The 15,773-nt window shown below is 47.2% G+C and overlaps 1 long non-coding RNA gene across 1 annotated transcript; it reads right to left on the reverse strand.

The window, feature by feature from the left end:
* Nucleotides 1-288: 288 nt before the first annotated feature.
* Nucleotides 289-10,278, reverse strand: LOC127393596 (uncharacterized). The gene is made up of 3 exons (XR_007891499.1): nucleotides 10,198-10,278; nucleotides 8,620-8,725; nucleotides 289-327 (listed from the first exon to the last, which is right to left on the reverse strand). It is a non-coding gene; the product is annotated as an uncharacterized LOC127393596 (long non-coding RNA).
* Between the last annotated feature and the right edge of the window lie 5,495 nt (nucleotides 10,279-15,773).

Below are 15,773 nucleotides of genomic sequence, written 5' to 3' on the forward strand. Positions count from 1 at the left end.
TGTTGTGGCCCTAGCTTCAGAGAGTGTATACAGTGGTTGTATAGACGTCTAGAAATCAGGTGATGTTACAGAGTGGATGGCTAGCAAAAAAACAAAACAAAAAACATTGGAAAAAGTGCTGTTTTAAGAAGCAGAGGCCATCAGTGGAGTTAGCAGCTGCTTGGTCCCCTCCCACGCTGTAATTCTTGCTCCTAGAACACTGATTTCAAATGGTGCTAGATACAAAGTGGGAAAATCTAAGCCACCATGTGAAACCAGCTTCCAGAGGAAGACACATCTTGTGCATGGCTGCAGGCTGAGAGAGAAAATCCTTCATCTCCACCGTACCTAGAGAAAAATTAATTTATTTAATTTCATTAGAAAGTCAGACAGTTAACCTGGGGTTATTTTATTGACGCACTTTTTGGGTGTCTTGCGAATAGTTGAGGCTGATGGAGAAGAAATGAAACGTGATGAAGAAACCCACCACTCTGTCAATGACTGTCGTTTCCTTTCACAGCCAGGTGGAAAACACTGAAGCTCTTACCAGCAAGTAGTGACAAAGGTCTGACTTCTTTTAGTGCAGAGTATGATGCTGATGGGGTGGAGGGAGGGAGTTTAGTTTGTGCGCTGCAGTTTTTTCAAGCCTTTGCAGATGGAACCAGGCTATAAACCTCATTCTGTCTAAGATAGAAAGTGTTCTGGTTTTCCATCACTTACTGGTCTCAGCATCACCAGAGAGGACAGGACAGGTCGGGTGTTTTTTGTAACAGGAAAAGGAAGTGTGACAATCATGATGGAACTGCCTTTGTCAGCTGTATCACATGGCCTGTAAGTGCTTTTCATGACCAAGGAGTTGCAGATTTTTGTGAGGCAAGTTTTTAATTCTGTAGGGACAGTGAAAATAAATTGCATGGAAACTACTCTGAGTGTGGGTCAGAATGAAACCTAAAAATGGAGCATTTGCAAATCTAACTGTAAATGGTTCAGGAAGTTGTTAAGGAAGTAGGAGAGTGTGAAAAGGAGTGGCTGGTGGTTATTGGAAATGGAATAGTTCTGAGCAGTGCTGTAGTACAGCACAGCCATGGTAGTTAACCAGCAGTGTGTGTCTCAGTTCAGTGGGAATAGATGGGGTGGGTGTCTTGAAGCCTGGGAATGACTATACATGTGCTTAATTCAGGAACTATCAGAACCTGCCTTGTGTCTAACCTGTGTGGATGCAGAAGTTGATGTAAAATGGAATAGAGTGCCAGAAGTGGAGCTGAGAGTTTCACTAATGACCTGGGTTTTTGGCAACTCTTTCCATTAGTTTTGTAACCAGATCAATGAACCTGCTTCAGTGCCTACGTCCTAATGCACACCCCCAAGCAGCAGAGGAATAGCTCAGAGAGAAAGAGCATGTCCTTCCAAGAAATGGGGATGGAGGAAAAGTGAAAGAGCTGCACTAGATTACTGTGTCTGGGTATTTACTGTAGTTTCTAAATCCATTATCTGGGGCAACAGGGTGAAAGACAAGTGGAAAGCAGGTTCCCTCCCCAGTGTCTGTCTTGCTGGCACAGTTATTTATGAGGCACCCTGTTTTATCAGCATGAGGATTTACTTCTGAAAAGCTGGACTGAGAGTTACTGCTCATGGGAGGTCAGTTGCAGCATAGATAAAAGTACCAGAGCAGCATCTTTCAGAAACAGGCTCAAAGGGAGGGTTAGTTTGGCTTTTTTCTGGTCTCAGTAGTAAGCATGTGGCTTAACAGTAAAAAGGAATCCTTATTAGGGTTTTCAAAAACAGTTAATGGAAATGTCCAATGTTTGTACTGCTGAAAAAGAGCTTCACTAGAGGTATGAGACTTGCTGGCTCTGAACACCTGTGCATCCTTTCCCCTCCCCTCCAATGGAGACTAACCTTTCCAGAAATACTATGCAGCAGTTGAAGACCAATGGCTCATTCAGTATTTATAGTTTGATAAACCCAGGTTTCACTTCAGCATAATTAAGTTGCTGCTGCCCCTCTTCCAGGCTACCTGAAGATTGTTCTAGGCCCTAACACCTCCCCTTCTCTCCAAGCAGCCAGAAGGCATCAGTCCTTCCTGTCACACTGCAGGGACACCTTTTACTAAGGGTACATCTCTGACAGTGTCTGTCTTTCCAAACCTAGCAGCATGCAGAGGGGAGGAGAAAAAGAGCAGTTCCAGATGCAGTGATACACAGTGATCAGCTATTAACATGCACACATGCAGGAAAACAAACTAGTGCTCGTCTCAAGCACTTGCTGGCGTCTGTTGAATGTACATATGGACACACAGACCAAGCAAATACTGTCAGCTACAGCTGGGTTTGTCACAGTGTTCTGAACAATCAGGAAAAGTGCAGTGTTATCAGTCTGTTTTTTTTTCCTCCTTTTTCAGACACATTTTAGTCACAGTACTAAGTCCTGTAGCTTCTTTCAGAGGAACATCTCAAAGCCTTTCACGGGCTTACTGCCTTCTGCATTCTATATGAGACAAAGGCGTGCCTGCCCCGTGGATGGGAACTTCCCCCCTGACTTAAGACCTGTAATCTAGTGTGCAGCAGGAACAAGGCAAATCTGGATATCACAGACCTGATTTTTCAGGACCTACAGTTCATACATAAAGGCACTTCTTGGGGCTTCCACAGTAGGCAAAACTCTGTGGGACCCTGTGTGCATCATAAATTTTTTCCTCTATTTTCAAATCACAGAGTGAAACTCAGGTTTGTCAGACCCTGGACTCCCCTGGAGAAAATATTCCTGTTTTACATGCAGAAAATCTGAGCTTGATTCATCATCCCCACAGTTTAGGAATGAGTCAGCCCAAGGCCAGGTGCAGGGCAGAGGGGTGTGACAGTACAAGTGGTGACCTGTAAGGGGAATTAAAATGAGTGAACTTCTAAGGTTTCAAAAAAGCTTCCTCAGCCCGGGGGAGCGTGTAACTGCATCTGTTTGTTGTGCAGCTCTGTTACTGTGTGGTGCTGCGTGGGTCAGGTATGGACAATGTGCCCTGACTTGCAGCCCGAGGCCGGCGATGGGGTGTAACGCTTTCTGTGCCAGCCCTGCTGCTGACCTGGGCTGAGCAAAGGTGGAGGAGATGCAGCACTGCTCTGTGAAGTTAATGCTTGTGACTAGAAGGTGGCTCTAGAGATGCTACTGCTGTTATAGGCAGCAAAAGCATGTACTTTCCTCATAAGTTTAAAGCATAGTGCAGATTTTTTTTTTCCTTGATTAGGACTAGAATAAAAACTACAGATTGGATTCCTGAGTCAAAACAGTCTTATTCTTCTAGTCCTACTATTGTAGCCTTACAGTTGCTGTATAGTCAAGTTGGAAGCCAGGCATGGGTCTGCAGCCCCTGTGCTATTTGCCCCCACCCCAAAACCAAAGGCAGGCTGAGCACCAGGCTGGGGTGTGCAGCAGATACAGCCTGTAGAGCCTTTCATCCCACTTAGCTCTAGCAGAGCAATGGGACAGTCAGGCCTGCTTGACATTTGAGTCACTAATTTAAATTCCTATTAAGGGTAATCTGTCAGAGCACTCACTAACATTTGTCTAACTGTGCTGAGCTGTCAACAAGCTGCCTATCATTCTAACCCATTTTTTAAAACAGTCCAATTGTTCAAGAGTTTGGGGGTGAGGGGAAGGCCAGATTTTTGTTTGCTCATTTATTTAACAGAGGGAGAAACAGCTTTTCCAGATAATTTAGAACAGATCAGGTGATTGGTAATGAGTGTGATGGCTGAAATTTGGCTTGTGATGAGGTCTGAGAGGTGCGTTTTAGCCTTTTCTCTTTGCATGGTGGCCTCCCTGCAGGCACACTGGTGTGTGGTTAACTCTTGCTGTTTCAGGTGAGTTTGTGAGACTTCAATCCCATGGGTTTGGTGCCAACCCAGATTCTCCTAAATAGTGCTGAGCCACAGTCTGGCAGTCAGCACTGGGGAACAGGTGGTGGTGGTTCAGATGCAGTGAACCTAAGAGCTGAGTTTTTTAAATCCTAGGAGTTTGTTTCAGACTGTTAAATAAAATATAAATTTGGTCTTGCTTGCCCCAGAGCTACTGTGAACTGCAGGGGGCTGTTTTAGCACGGTGACCATTCTAGGAGTGCTAGAGATCAGGGCTACAGTTTCTAATCTTCTTCTTCCTGGTTGCTTATCTGGAAAGGCTTTGACTTGCCTGTAGTCATACAGTTTTCTTACACCTTTGCATTCATGGGAATTCTGGGGCAAACCCACAGCTTGTCAGGAGGGCACAGGAGCTACCGAGCCACTGAATCCTAGTGAGGATTTCAGGTTTCACTGGGAGCCATGTGGTGGAACTGGCCAAACTTACACAGGGGAGGAAAAGCATGGCACTTACATGACCCAGGTCATAGAAGCGTAGTAGGTAGTAGGTGCAGCACTGAAAACTCATCAAATTCAGACATCTTGATGGAACAGAGCATTACAAAATTAACTATGCTAAAAAAAAAATTACCCACCAAAGTAGTTGAAACCAGATAAATAATTTTCTGTTCCTAAGCATCACCTTAGAATATAAAATAGTGATTGCAAGTCCTGAAGACAGTCACGGGGAGATTATTGTTGTGGTTTGTGGAGTCATTTCAGGGACATGGTGTTCCCCCAACACTACTGTTCCAGCTACTCTAGTAGTGTCAAGGGAAGTAGTATTTTCCTTTGTGTTGTTCAAGAGATAAAAGAATGTCCTGTGCCAGTGAAGAACATAAGGAAACAAACACTGCCAGATGTTCACTGAAGTATAACCCATCCTTAAATGGGACGTTAGGAAACATGCCTTCAGTACCTGCCGTATCTTAACACATGCTGCAGTAGAAGGACCTGGCAGAAAAGCTGGAGAAAAGCACTGACCAAACTCCTGGCTGAGTCCTCTGAGCACGTGAGCTGTTGGGTTTGTACCTGTTCCCAGGATGTCCATCATTCTGTCTGTCACTGGAACCCCACTGTATGTCTGAGAGCCATCATCAGCCTTGAAGAAGCATTTGAGCTGTATGTCCAAATACAAACGCAGTGGCTGCTGATGGACACCTACTATGCACCATTTGCACTGGATCAAGAGTGTGTGTGTAGGGAGCTGAAGAGATGTGCTTAACTCAGAAATAGCTCTCTTCCTTGGAAAGCTTCAGGTCTGAATCACACTGTGTTGGCTCAGTTTTTAACAGACAAGCTATCACATATGCCTCCCTGTGGGTGAAGAGTTGTCATTGGCATCAGGATTAGCAGTCAGGTTCTTCCCCTTTGAAAGCTGGAGAATGGAGGTCTGAAGGCTAAGGCTGACTTCAAACATGGAGAGGGCAGGAGGCTGCCCAGGGCTGAAGGCTTGGGGAGGTGGGCTAGCAAAACAGGTGGTCAGGCTAGCAGAAAGGATCCACTTGTTTCCATGGTTGGCCTGCACTGGCCCCATGTTTCTCTATGTTCAAATGGAGCCAGGCAACATACCCCCATATTGAACTTTGCTAATGCAAAGATGAGGACAAAATAGTTACTTTGCTCAAGATCCCTGAGGCATTAACCACTCCACTACTGCCTATGAAGCTGAGAAGACTAGAGCCAGCCCTAACATATCCATGGAGGATGTTGCCCTGAGTCAGCTAGTGGCATGGACAAATAGGAATGCTGCAGAAAAACAGGGAAAGCTGGGAGGGGACAAGAACAGCTATTGAGCTGAGGTATCTGAAACTGGAAGCTTGTGAGAGACAATGCTAGTTTCACAGACACTGGTGAACTTAAAGCAATCTGGAGTCCACCTGATGATGACTGCAGGAACAGAAATGAAAATATATGCAGCTATTTTTTCCTTTTTATTCTGGAACACAGGATAAGTTGATACCTAGTCCTGAAATACATGCTACTCCTGACTCGCAGCAGTCCAGAGGAAGTCTTGGGGGGAAAGGGGATGAGGGAACTAGTGCAAAGTTTTTGTAGTTAGCTCAAGAAACAAATTACAGAGAGGGGATTTTTAAATGCTTTGGAGATGCAGGAATTTTTGGATCTACAGTTCTGGACTTGGTGACCCACTACAGCAGTAGCATGAATTTTCAAGCCTCACCTCCAGGTTTAGGACTCAAGCATGGCCACAGTTCAAAGAAATGTGACTTGGGAGTTCCTGAACCAACTGGTCACTGACAGTGAGTCAGGGGAATGACCTTGCAGCAGGCAGCTCACGGTACCACTCTCGGAGCCGTGCCAGTGCAGGCGGCGCTGCCAGCGCTGCTGAAACCATTTTGTGAGGTTCCCATGTTGGCTGCTCCTGCTGCCTTCCTCGCATCAGAACTTTTGGGTGGTTGAGAACAGAAGAGAGTACTCCCTCCATGTTCCATAACAATCTCTCTTTGCAACCTAGGCAGAGGATATGGGCAACCTGTGTATCTTGCCTACATCTCTGTCTATGAGCATCAGTGATACAGATACTTAACCGATGTAAATCTTCCCCTTCCTGCGCAGCCACACCCATGTAAAACTGTAAGAAAACACTGTGAACAAGTTTTAGAAAAAATACACGGCAGCAGTTAATTTTCTGGATAGGTCTGGAAGTGATTTGTAAAAGGAGCGAGTGTAGAATACTTGGCATTTGGACATTTTAATGAACTTTCCCAAATAAGAAAAACAAAACCATTTGCTTATAGACTTTAAGCTTCTCACAGCATCGGTAAAGCTCCTGACACAGAGCCCAACGCTGTGTTTGTACGACATGGAAATGAACAGCAGCAGCAGTGCTGCAGGCTGAGAGTCAACCCTGCGAGCAACAAAATGGCTTGGGGTGCTGTCGTGTGCATTCGAATTTCTGGATGGTGGAATAGGGGGATGCCAATATCCCTGCCACTTCAGGTATGGTTGCAAACTTTAAGATCAATATTAAATTAATGTTTCTAAACCATATCCAAGCTTGTGCCCTCATCAGCTCAACTCCATAAAGCACAGAGAGGAGCCAACAGCAAAATCGGGCTGCGTCACAGATGTAATATGACCATCGGCAAAACAAGTGCAGGAGGAGATCATGGCTGTCTCGCCAGTCACGGAGCCTCCCTTCGGTATTGAGGAAGAATAAGATGGTAATGCTTTTACATTTGTATCCTTTAACTTCCTCTACCAAATTTTGAGGTCCTTGAACAGTCAAAACTCCCAAGAAAATGGCATGTATTTTGCCAGCTGCCCCACCGCATGAACCGCCGCTGCGTCATAATGCCGCACCAAGGCTGAGAGGTACAATAAACCCCTCTTTTGAAAGGAGGGACACCAAGATACAGAGAAATGAATCAGCTTACACAATGTCACACGCACAAGTGTCAGAGGGAGGAAGAAATCACAGCTTTCCCAAGTCCTGTTGTGGCAATATGCAGGAAGCCATTACGGAGCAGTTAGCCACGTAGAGCCACAACGAACGGTAACAATCCCGTCCCTATGCGCAAAACCGCTGCCGTCCTGCACAAACACGCCCTGTCCCCTTCTTAGCCTTGTTTCTTGCCAGTCACACAGATTTACCTGCTGACTGTAACCTCAATTCCTGAGTAATGAGATTTACAGCTGAAGTTTAACATTGAAATAACTCCTCTTTTATCTCGACTCCTTACCCTCCCTGCGTGCAGCTGCAATTAGGCTGGCACCGTGGCAAAAAGATGGTGGCGACAGAAGTAAAAACAAATGTATCGCTGTGCTGAGCACATACTCAATTAGAAGGCATATGCCTGAGCAAGTATATCAGCTGCTAGTTGCACCTCCTTCCAAAGGACTAAGAAGTGCCATTAAGAAGCACCAGCTTTGCAAATTAATGAGGTCCTCCACCCCACAACTGTGATGGGGAAAAATGCAAAGGGTTGCCTGTTCAGACAGTGCTCTGAAACAAAACAGACTCAACCCACCCATCTTCCATGCAACTGAGCATCATTCCTTAGTCTCCTGCCTGTACAGAATTATCCCTGTGGCTGCCTTATGCTGTTCCTGTATCTGTGTGTACTTATGCTTGTCTGTCTTGCTGCAGGGACCACTGTTGTTGCTGCTATTCCTGTTGTTCCCCTGCTCTGCGGAACTGGCGCTGCAGGAGGCAAGGATGCTCCAAGGGAGCCAGCTACAGCCAGCGAAGGCTCAGTGAGTCAGGAGGGCTTGTGACGACTGCGGTAAGAGTCTGAAATTCCCTATGGAATCTGGCAGTAAAGGACGGGAGGCAAGAGAGGTGGAAATGGGAAAGAGGAAAAATAGTGGGGAGTGGCACCTACTGCCTCTTTTCCCTCCCTGTTCCTACCACCGCGCTGCCGTTGGAAGTGGCATCCTCCCTGCCATGGAACTGCGCAAGAGAATGGAGTCGGGGACAAAACCGCAGTGCGGCCTTTGGAACCCAACAACCCAAGATTTGGTCGGGGTGGGTGAACGTGTAGAATCACAGCCCTTCTCTCTCCCTCTCTCTCAGGCTGCCATTCAGAGGACAGGCTGGTGCCAAAGGGATGTTGAGCTGGTTCTGAACCCAGTGGTTGTTGCTAAACAACCGGACCTGGCGCTTGAGATGTCAGCGAGTGAGTAATACAAATTAAATGCTTATGCTACCACATCCTTAAACTTGTTTAAACCTTGATATGATGAAAGGCTATGGAATAATGTTCCCTGCCGTATGAGAAAGCAAAGTTACCACTCCACTGCATAATCAGGAGACTTCCTCAGCCAGAAGGACCAAGCTCAAAGCTGGTTGTGTCCTCACCACTTCCAGGCAGAGCTGCCATCTTCATTGCTGGTTGCTTTAAGAAGAGAGGTGAAAAAATTATATAGTAATGGTTAAGAGAGAAAAATGTTCTCCCCTTCGTTTCCTGATCCTCTCTGTGGAGCTGCTCTCTGCCCTCAGTCTCCCATTCATCCTTACCCAGTCCTTCCCAATCCTTCAATCCCTGCTTTTCTAACACTGTTATTTCTTTTGCAGACCTTTACAGACCCGTCACTTAGGGTTGTCCTCAGCTCTCCCTGATGTCACTGAGCCTGTGGCAAACTCACACTTAGGCAAACAAGAGCTTGAGTTTGGCCAAGAGTGTTTTTCACTTCTTCAGTTATTCCCAGGATGTGATTTCCAGGTGCAGTTGCTGCCCCAAGCAGTTCACAGTCCTGCTAACGCATCACCACCTTGTAAGGGAGAAGAAAGGCCCCAGACCCCAGCACTTTCCCTTTCCCCCTGGTTTGCAGCTCGTGACACGTCATCATCGCAACTGCGCACGGCAAAATGAAACCTCTCCGGGCACCCATGGGTGCGGGGTCCAGCGCACCAAGGAGTTAAGTGAGGGGCCCCTGGGGGCAGCAGGCCGTCCCTGGGGGCAGCGGGCAGCACCCGGGGCAGCGGGCAGCACCCGGGGGCAGCGGGCAGCAGCGGGCAGGCAGCTGCCGGCACTTCGGAGCGAGCGAAACTGACGCTGAGATTTGACACCCAGGCCTGGGCCAATCCGGGAGGGCTGTTCACCTGCCATCCCCTCCTCCACCAATCAGAACACGCCTCCGGGCCCAGAGCCCTCCCCCAGCCAATGGGGAGCCGGCCCCGCCACTCGGTTAATGATGCAGCAGTACAGGGAAGACTATCACATGTGAGCTGGAAGGCTGCCAGCATGGAGACACGGAGAGAGCAAGGTAAACAACTTCCCAACGCCAAAATGATGACATTTAATCCCTAAATGCTAGCTTTCCCCGGCTCGACTCATCCTTAACCCCTTTCAGCTGGTGTGGAAGCGTCTGGAAGGCACCCATCTACCTGTCCCCAGTGCTTTTAAAAACTGGCCGACATGCCCTGCAATGATCACTGCGTCACCATTTGCCACTTTCCGAACTACGCAGTGACAAACCTCCCGGCTCTGAAACGCGGAGCGCCTGTTAACCCCTCCACCAACGCCTCGCCAGCGTGCCAGCCTTCAGAGAGGCGGGGGGGGGGGGAATGCAAAGCCCAAACAAAACACGAAAACAGCAGTCTTTGCAAAGTTGTCATCTCTCCCCCACGACTACTACCCTCCTCTGCAGCACAGCAATGCCGGCAAGAGTGACATTAGTACAACCTGTGCCATCATTCCATTGAGAAAACAGCTCTGACGCAGAACAGAGCAACCCTGCCCAGCCAAAATAATAACGCAGGCACTTTGGGAGCCGAACTTAGGGACGCCGGGGGAAAGGGACGCCCTGCAAACGATTAAAATACGCAGATGCAGCTCGAGCCCCATCCTGATCAAAAGGTACGTACGTGGGAAAGACGAACCGGACCGAAGAGCTCTGCCCAAGCACCATCTGCGCAGTCCTCAGCCCTCCGCTCGCTCTGGAGCGCCGCAGGAGAGAAGGTTCCAGAAATTTCCTTTCCGTTAACCCTTTCGGTGTCTGCCCACTCTCCCTCCCCGCGGGATTAAGCGCGCCGGGTCTCCAACATCGTCAATGGGCGAAACCTCCTACGCCAACCGAGCCCAAATCCGATCTTTAAATGACACCGGATGGTGGCAGGAGCCCAGTCCCTGGTGTTGGTGTTACTTCTCTTTCTGGAGCCCTCTCAGCCTCTCTTGCTGCCTCTCTCCCCTCTTGCTGCAGCAGGGCTGTTGCTGGTAGACCTATCGACGGAGCTTGCTCTCTCCCTCTCTCGCTGAGCTCTGTGACGCAGCTCTAAATTCTCCAGCCTGCTCCCTGTGTTATAAGAGCGGAACTGCAGCTTTCCAGGGAGCCCGTGCCAGCGGTGCCAGGGCCAGGCAAACCGAGGGGAACGTCGCTTCTGGACTCTGCACCTTTTTTTGGTAATTATTATGTTCCTCACCTCTGTTTCTGTGCTTCCTCCGAGGCTCTCAGCCTCGCATCTCCTTCTCTGCTTCTGAGTCATACTCAGTAGGTTAACTCTTTTAGGATTGGTAGTCAGCAATACAAATCTCGAACAAGCGCAGCTGAAACCACAGCTAACTTTGTGGTGGTTTCTGCTTTAAAAAAAACCAAAGCAAATCTTCTTGGCTCTAAAAAACAAAAACACACGCGCACACACACACACGTTCCCATCGAGAGCTGGTGCTTTTTGATTAACTGTTTTGACGACAGGAACCACTACGTGAGTTCCCCAAATGAAGTATTTTAGGCCTTCATCTCACAAATACTCGGCAGGCATTTTCCCCGAAGCACAAAGCAACTTGAAAGGAACTGCTCCTGTGAACCAGCACAGGTTTTCTGGGCATAAAAGTGTGAGGCTTGTGCTGGACCCACAAGACCCCTCTGTGCTGGCTGCAGGACGTCTGTCTGAATGTGGTGCAGCCACTGGGCAGGTGCATGGTGTAAGATAAGGTACTGGACGTGCTAGAAAGCTATAGGCTCTTCATAATCTGAACAGTATTAATAAGTGTTGTCACACACACATTCAGAATGCTCAGTGTAGGCAGGGGAACTAATAACTGCGTTCCCAGAGTCGCCAAAATCCAATAATCTCTGTCAGAGCAAGTCCACAAACAGCTATGTATTGCAGCAGGGCAGGCGTTGCCAGACAAGCACGGCTTTGCAGAGGGACACTTTCTGTGCCTCTGCCCCCCACCCCCCCCCCCAGCAGCTCTGCTGCCTTCTGCCAACCTCAGCACCAGGCAGGGGAAGCTCTCCCGGCTTGTAGCCTCGAAACTGGAAAATGTGGAGGAGGATCAGTGGTAGATACAGCATCTGGGAATCAAAGAGAAGCTAGTGGCAAGCCAGCGCTGCGTGCAGGATTTCATGTGTCAGGCTACAGATACAAAGGAGCGAGCAAGAGAGCCAGCAGTCCATTTGAAAAGCACTGAATCAAGAGAGGGATCCCTACTTCACAGCTACATCTGCCATTTTCATTCCGGACTTCAGAGCTGGCTCTGAGCTTTGGGGTTTTTCACTACAACCAAAGCTGAAGTAACCATGATTTTTTTCCTCTTCATAGCGTCTGAAGAGCCTGAGCTATTTTGGGGTTTGTACTACGCTGAAAATGACACCTGTTACGCACAGACACAAATGAGAAGAATCACAAGCTCCTGGTTTCTCAGTTATGATTCTGCAAAAAAACCAAACCAAAACAACAAACCCTGAAGATCCTATGAGGCAGGGAGAGCAGGGAAGGCTCCGTGTGGGGTAAAGGGGGTGACCTCTGCAACCTGAACAGCTGTTCACCAGCACAAAAAATGTAAAAGCTCTGTTGTAGCTGATGCAAGGGGAAATCAAACCTCCGTGTGACCAAAAAAAGTACTGCTTGATCAACTAAATGCCACAAGACGTGGTTTCTTATGCAATCAAACCCATGGGACTCCAAGCCTTGCACACAGTCCGTGGCCAGAGGTGCAGGCATTAACTGCTTCGGTTAACGACGGCAAAATTGTACGAGCACTACGGCTCCTGAAATGAGTCACCCCGCAGCGATGCTCGCTGAAGTAGGCCAGTGTTGTGTGTGATGCTGAGCTGCTGGTGCTGGTTTCAGTTACCCCTGAGTTATCTCGGGAGCTCCACCAACATGCAGGGTCAGAGCAGTTTTTCCATCTTCCCGCTTTGCCTGTCAGCGAGCGGCTGATTTACAGCCCAGCAGTGACGTGGAGGCGAGACAGAGCTCTGCCTGCAGCAGTGGAGTGAGATGCAGGACCTGGGGGCTCAGAAATGAGGCTGGGGACTGGTGGTTTGAGCTCACAATGATTTTCTCAGTCCTGTGGAATATTAAGAAAGTGAGATGGAGCTTTGATTTATTTCAAATTTTATCTTTTTGGTTGCTTTCAGGGGAAAGGCAGCATGGATTTTTTTGGTTTACTCTCATTTGAAAATTGCCAGCCATGGAACGTTTTCACCTTTGCCTGATGGCAAGAGGTTACTTTATGGTGGCACTCAGGCTCCCAAGAAGACTCACAGCTGCACTGCACTGGAAAACACTCAAGTGCATAACCAAGAGAACATGGCACAATGGAAAGCTTCAGGACTAAGAACTCAATAATGAGGCCCCCAAAAATTTATCTTCTTGCACAGTTGAGTTAGTAAATGTTGGGCAGGGTTTGGCATTTTCTGTGAGCTGAAGTAAGGAAATGGAGTCTGTGATTCCATGGTAGAAATCTGCTTTTCTGGTTTAAATGGACATGTACATGTTTTGTTACTGCTGTTTGGGGTTTTTTTTTGTTGTTTTTCTGCAGGAGGAAGAACTTCAGTTTTGTAAAAACTGACTACAAGGAGGCAAAGTCCTGGGCTAGAAAGCGGGCTTGGTAAATGGAAACAAACCACAGCCATGGTGTGAGGCCGGGGAACTCAGTCTCACTGTGCAAGTATAGTGTAAGTATCCAGTGCAACACGAGGTGCTACCTGGCTCCAGCTGTGCTCTGGGTGCTTATAGTGCTGATAAAAAAGCAAGGGCATTTCCATAGCTAGACAATGTAGTAAGATGTCATGACTTACAGCTTGAATGGGTCGGGCTGGGGTGTTAGGGGAAAAATAAATTTCTCCAGGAGGGTGGGAGGGATTGATCCCCCAGCTGTCACCACCAAATCTGCCATCAGTGGACAGTTTCCCCTCAGCATCATCAAAGGATCAAGAAACAATTCATCAGGGAGCAGAGGAAGTGTGGGTTTGCTGCTGCCTCCATGCCAAGCTGTACAGAAAGGTGCATCCTCAGTTCTCTGGCATCTCCTGTGCTATTTTCTGCTGTCGTGCGACAATGTCCTTAATAGCAGTAACACATGAAGTCTGATCTTACCAAAATCTAACCCTCATGCACATCGTTATTGGTGTTGTGGGTGATAAAATAACCTCAGCCATTTCTAAGGAAGGTCCTCGGTCTTTTTAATGATGAACAAAAACCCTGGTGGTACTACCCACACTTTCAGCTTCCTGCTGGTGAAGCCTTGGCTCAGGTTGCAGTTTAAATGCCACGGGCCACACCTTCCTCTGACTGCAGGAAACAGTGATTGTTAAAATCAGGGCATGTTCCTGTTTAACTAAAAGGCTGAGATCAAATAATCCAAAGGCCTTGACTGTGCCAAACAAATTCCTGCCCAAGATGTAGCAAGTCCGTGCAGCTGTAAATCTGTAACCCCTCGACCTCACTCTCCATGTCCATGGGGGCCCAGCACATCCCTGGGGAGCGGCTGGTAACGGAGGGAGCAAGAGTCGGGCAGAGGTGGGCAGGGGAGTGTGAAAGTTAACGCAGGGTTCTTCAGTTCACCACCCAGGAAGTCTGGAAGTTGCTTTAAAATGCAAGGCAGTAGGTTTTTCAAAAGTCAACATGGTGTTGCTCCTTTTCAAAACATGAGATTTGTCAGCACTGCCTCTTCCTCACAAAGTGCTCACAAACCTCAGTGAAATGGTGTTTTCCAACAAAAATTATTTCAGCACAGAATTCCCAGGCAGCTCCATTCCAGGAATACCAGCAGAAATAGTAACAGAATAGCCCATCCACCAGGACTGTTTTCCCTAACACCGATCAGAGGGTGATTAATTTCTATATTTTTCATTTAACCTGAATGTTGTAATAGAGCATTTTCCTTAAAAAAATATACTTTACTTAACTCTTCGCTATAGTAAGACAATTGTGTATGTTGTTTTACATAGCAATAAAGAAGTAATGTTAGTTGTTACCTATGGAAACTGGCACATTTTAAATGTTTGCTTATTTCAAATTATATTAATTTTTTGTGTGGGAAGGGAATTAAATACAGGTTAAATAATCTGACCTGCATTGTATGCAGAATCAGAGTCAAAGCTGATTTGGAAATTTGGGAGTTTCTTGCTCGCAGATTTTACTCAAGTTGTGCCCCTTGCTTGCTTATAGTCCTTATTGCAAAGAAGGCCACAGTCAGTTAGTGAGATGTACCTGTCACCTGACACAGGAGCTGCCTGAACAGGGTGGCTTTTGGAGGAGCTTGGTAGGAAGTTATTTTGAGGAGGGACAGACTTTCTGTCATGGTTTCAAAGAAAAGGAGAAATAAGACTTTGAAGTCTGGCTTCTATTTTCACATGTATATAGACAACAATTAATTCATGGTCTTGCAGTGCTTGTCCCAAGAACATGCAGATTTTCAGGAAACTGGAGACTTGGAACTCCAAAGCAGGAATATTTGTTACCAAAGTCCACGAAGGGATGGATGGATGTTCTGCACATCAGGTTTTGTTGTGACAATAGGAAAGTTACAGAGTCACAACAAAGCATTTAGGTTTAGAATTTTTCCCTTAAGGTTTATTGTTTTCCAGACAAGTTTCATTAGGGAATGCCAGAGGAATGGCTTCTGCAGTATTTTCAGCACTGCCTGTTCTTTGCCAGCCCAGTTCGTACACATGCTGTTCTCACTGAAGTCCCAACCAGGAGGAGGAGGAGCAGACAGGCCTAGAAATAACAATAAAATCCCTTATGAAACAGTTTTAAAGTTGATTCCGTGTGCCTGCTTGGGTGTGCACAACATACTGCACAAAGATTGGGGTGGGGTTTTTTTCAAAGCCCATTTTTATGGAATGGTTGAAGGGAACAGGCTGGAATAGCTGGTGTGGAGATCAAAAGACTGCAAAGCCAGAGGTGAGGGTTCATTCCCAAGAGCTGGTGGGGATGTGTTGGCATTGGGCAATTCCATTTGCACAGAAGGCTTCCTGCAAACCAAGCCCACGCAATAAAGCAGGCACTGAAATTAAAACCTGCAGGTGAAAACCTGGCCCTTCCTTTGAAAACCTGGAGTCCTGGAGTCTATCCTGTGAAGTCTGAAGGAAATCCCAGCTGGAATTGCTGAGAACATTTCCAAAGAGGTGGAACCACATTAACATACAAGCTGCTACAAAGCAGAGCTTTTGCCCCAGGTTGGAATCAGGTTAAAAATATTTAGCATC

Source organism: Apus apus, chromosome 23 (genome assembly GCF_020740795.1).
Source record: "Apus apus isolate bApuApu2 chromosome 23, bApuApu2.pri.cur, whole genome shotgun sequence".
Classification (NCBI taxonomy): domain Eukaryota; kingdom Metazoa; phylum Chordata; class Aves; order Apodiformes; family Apodidae; genus Apus; species Apus apus.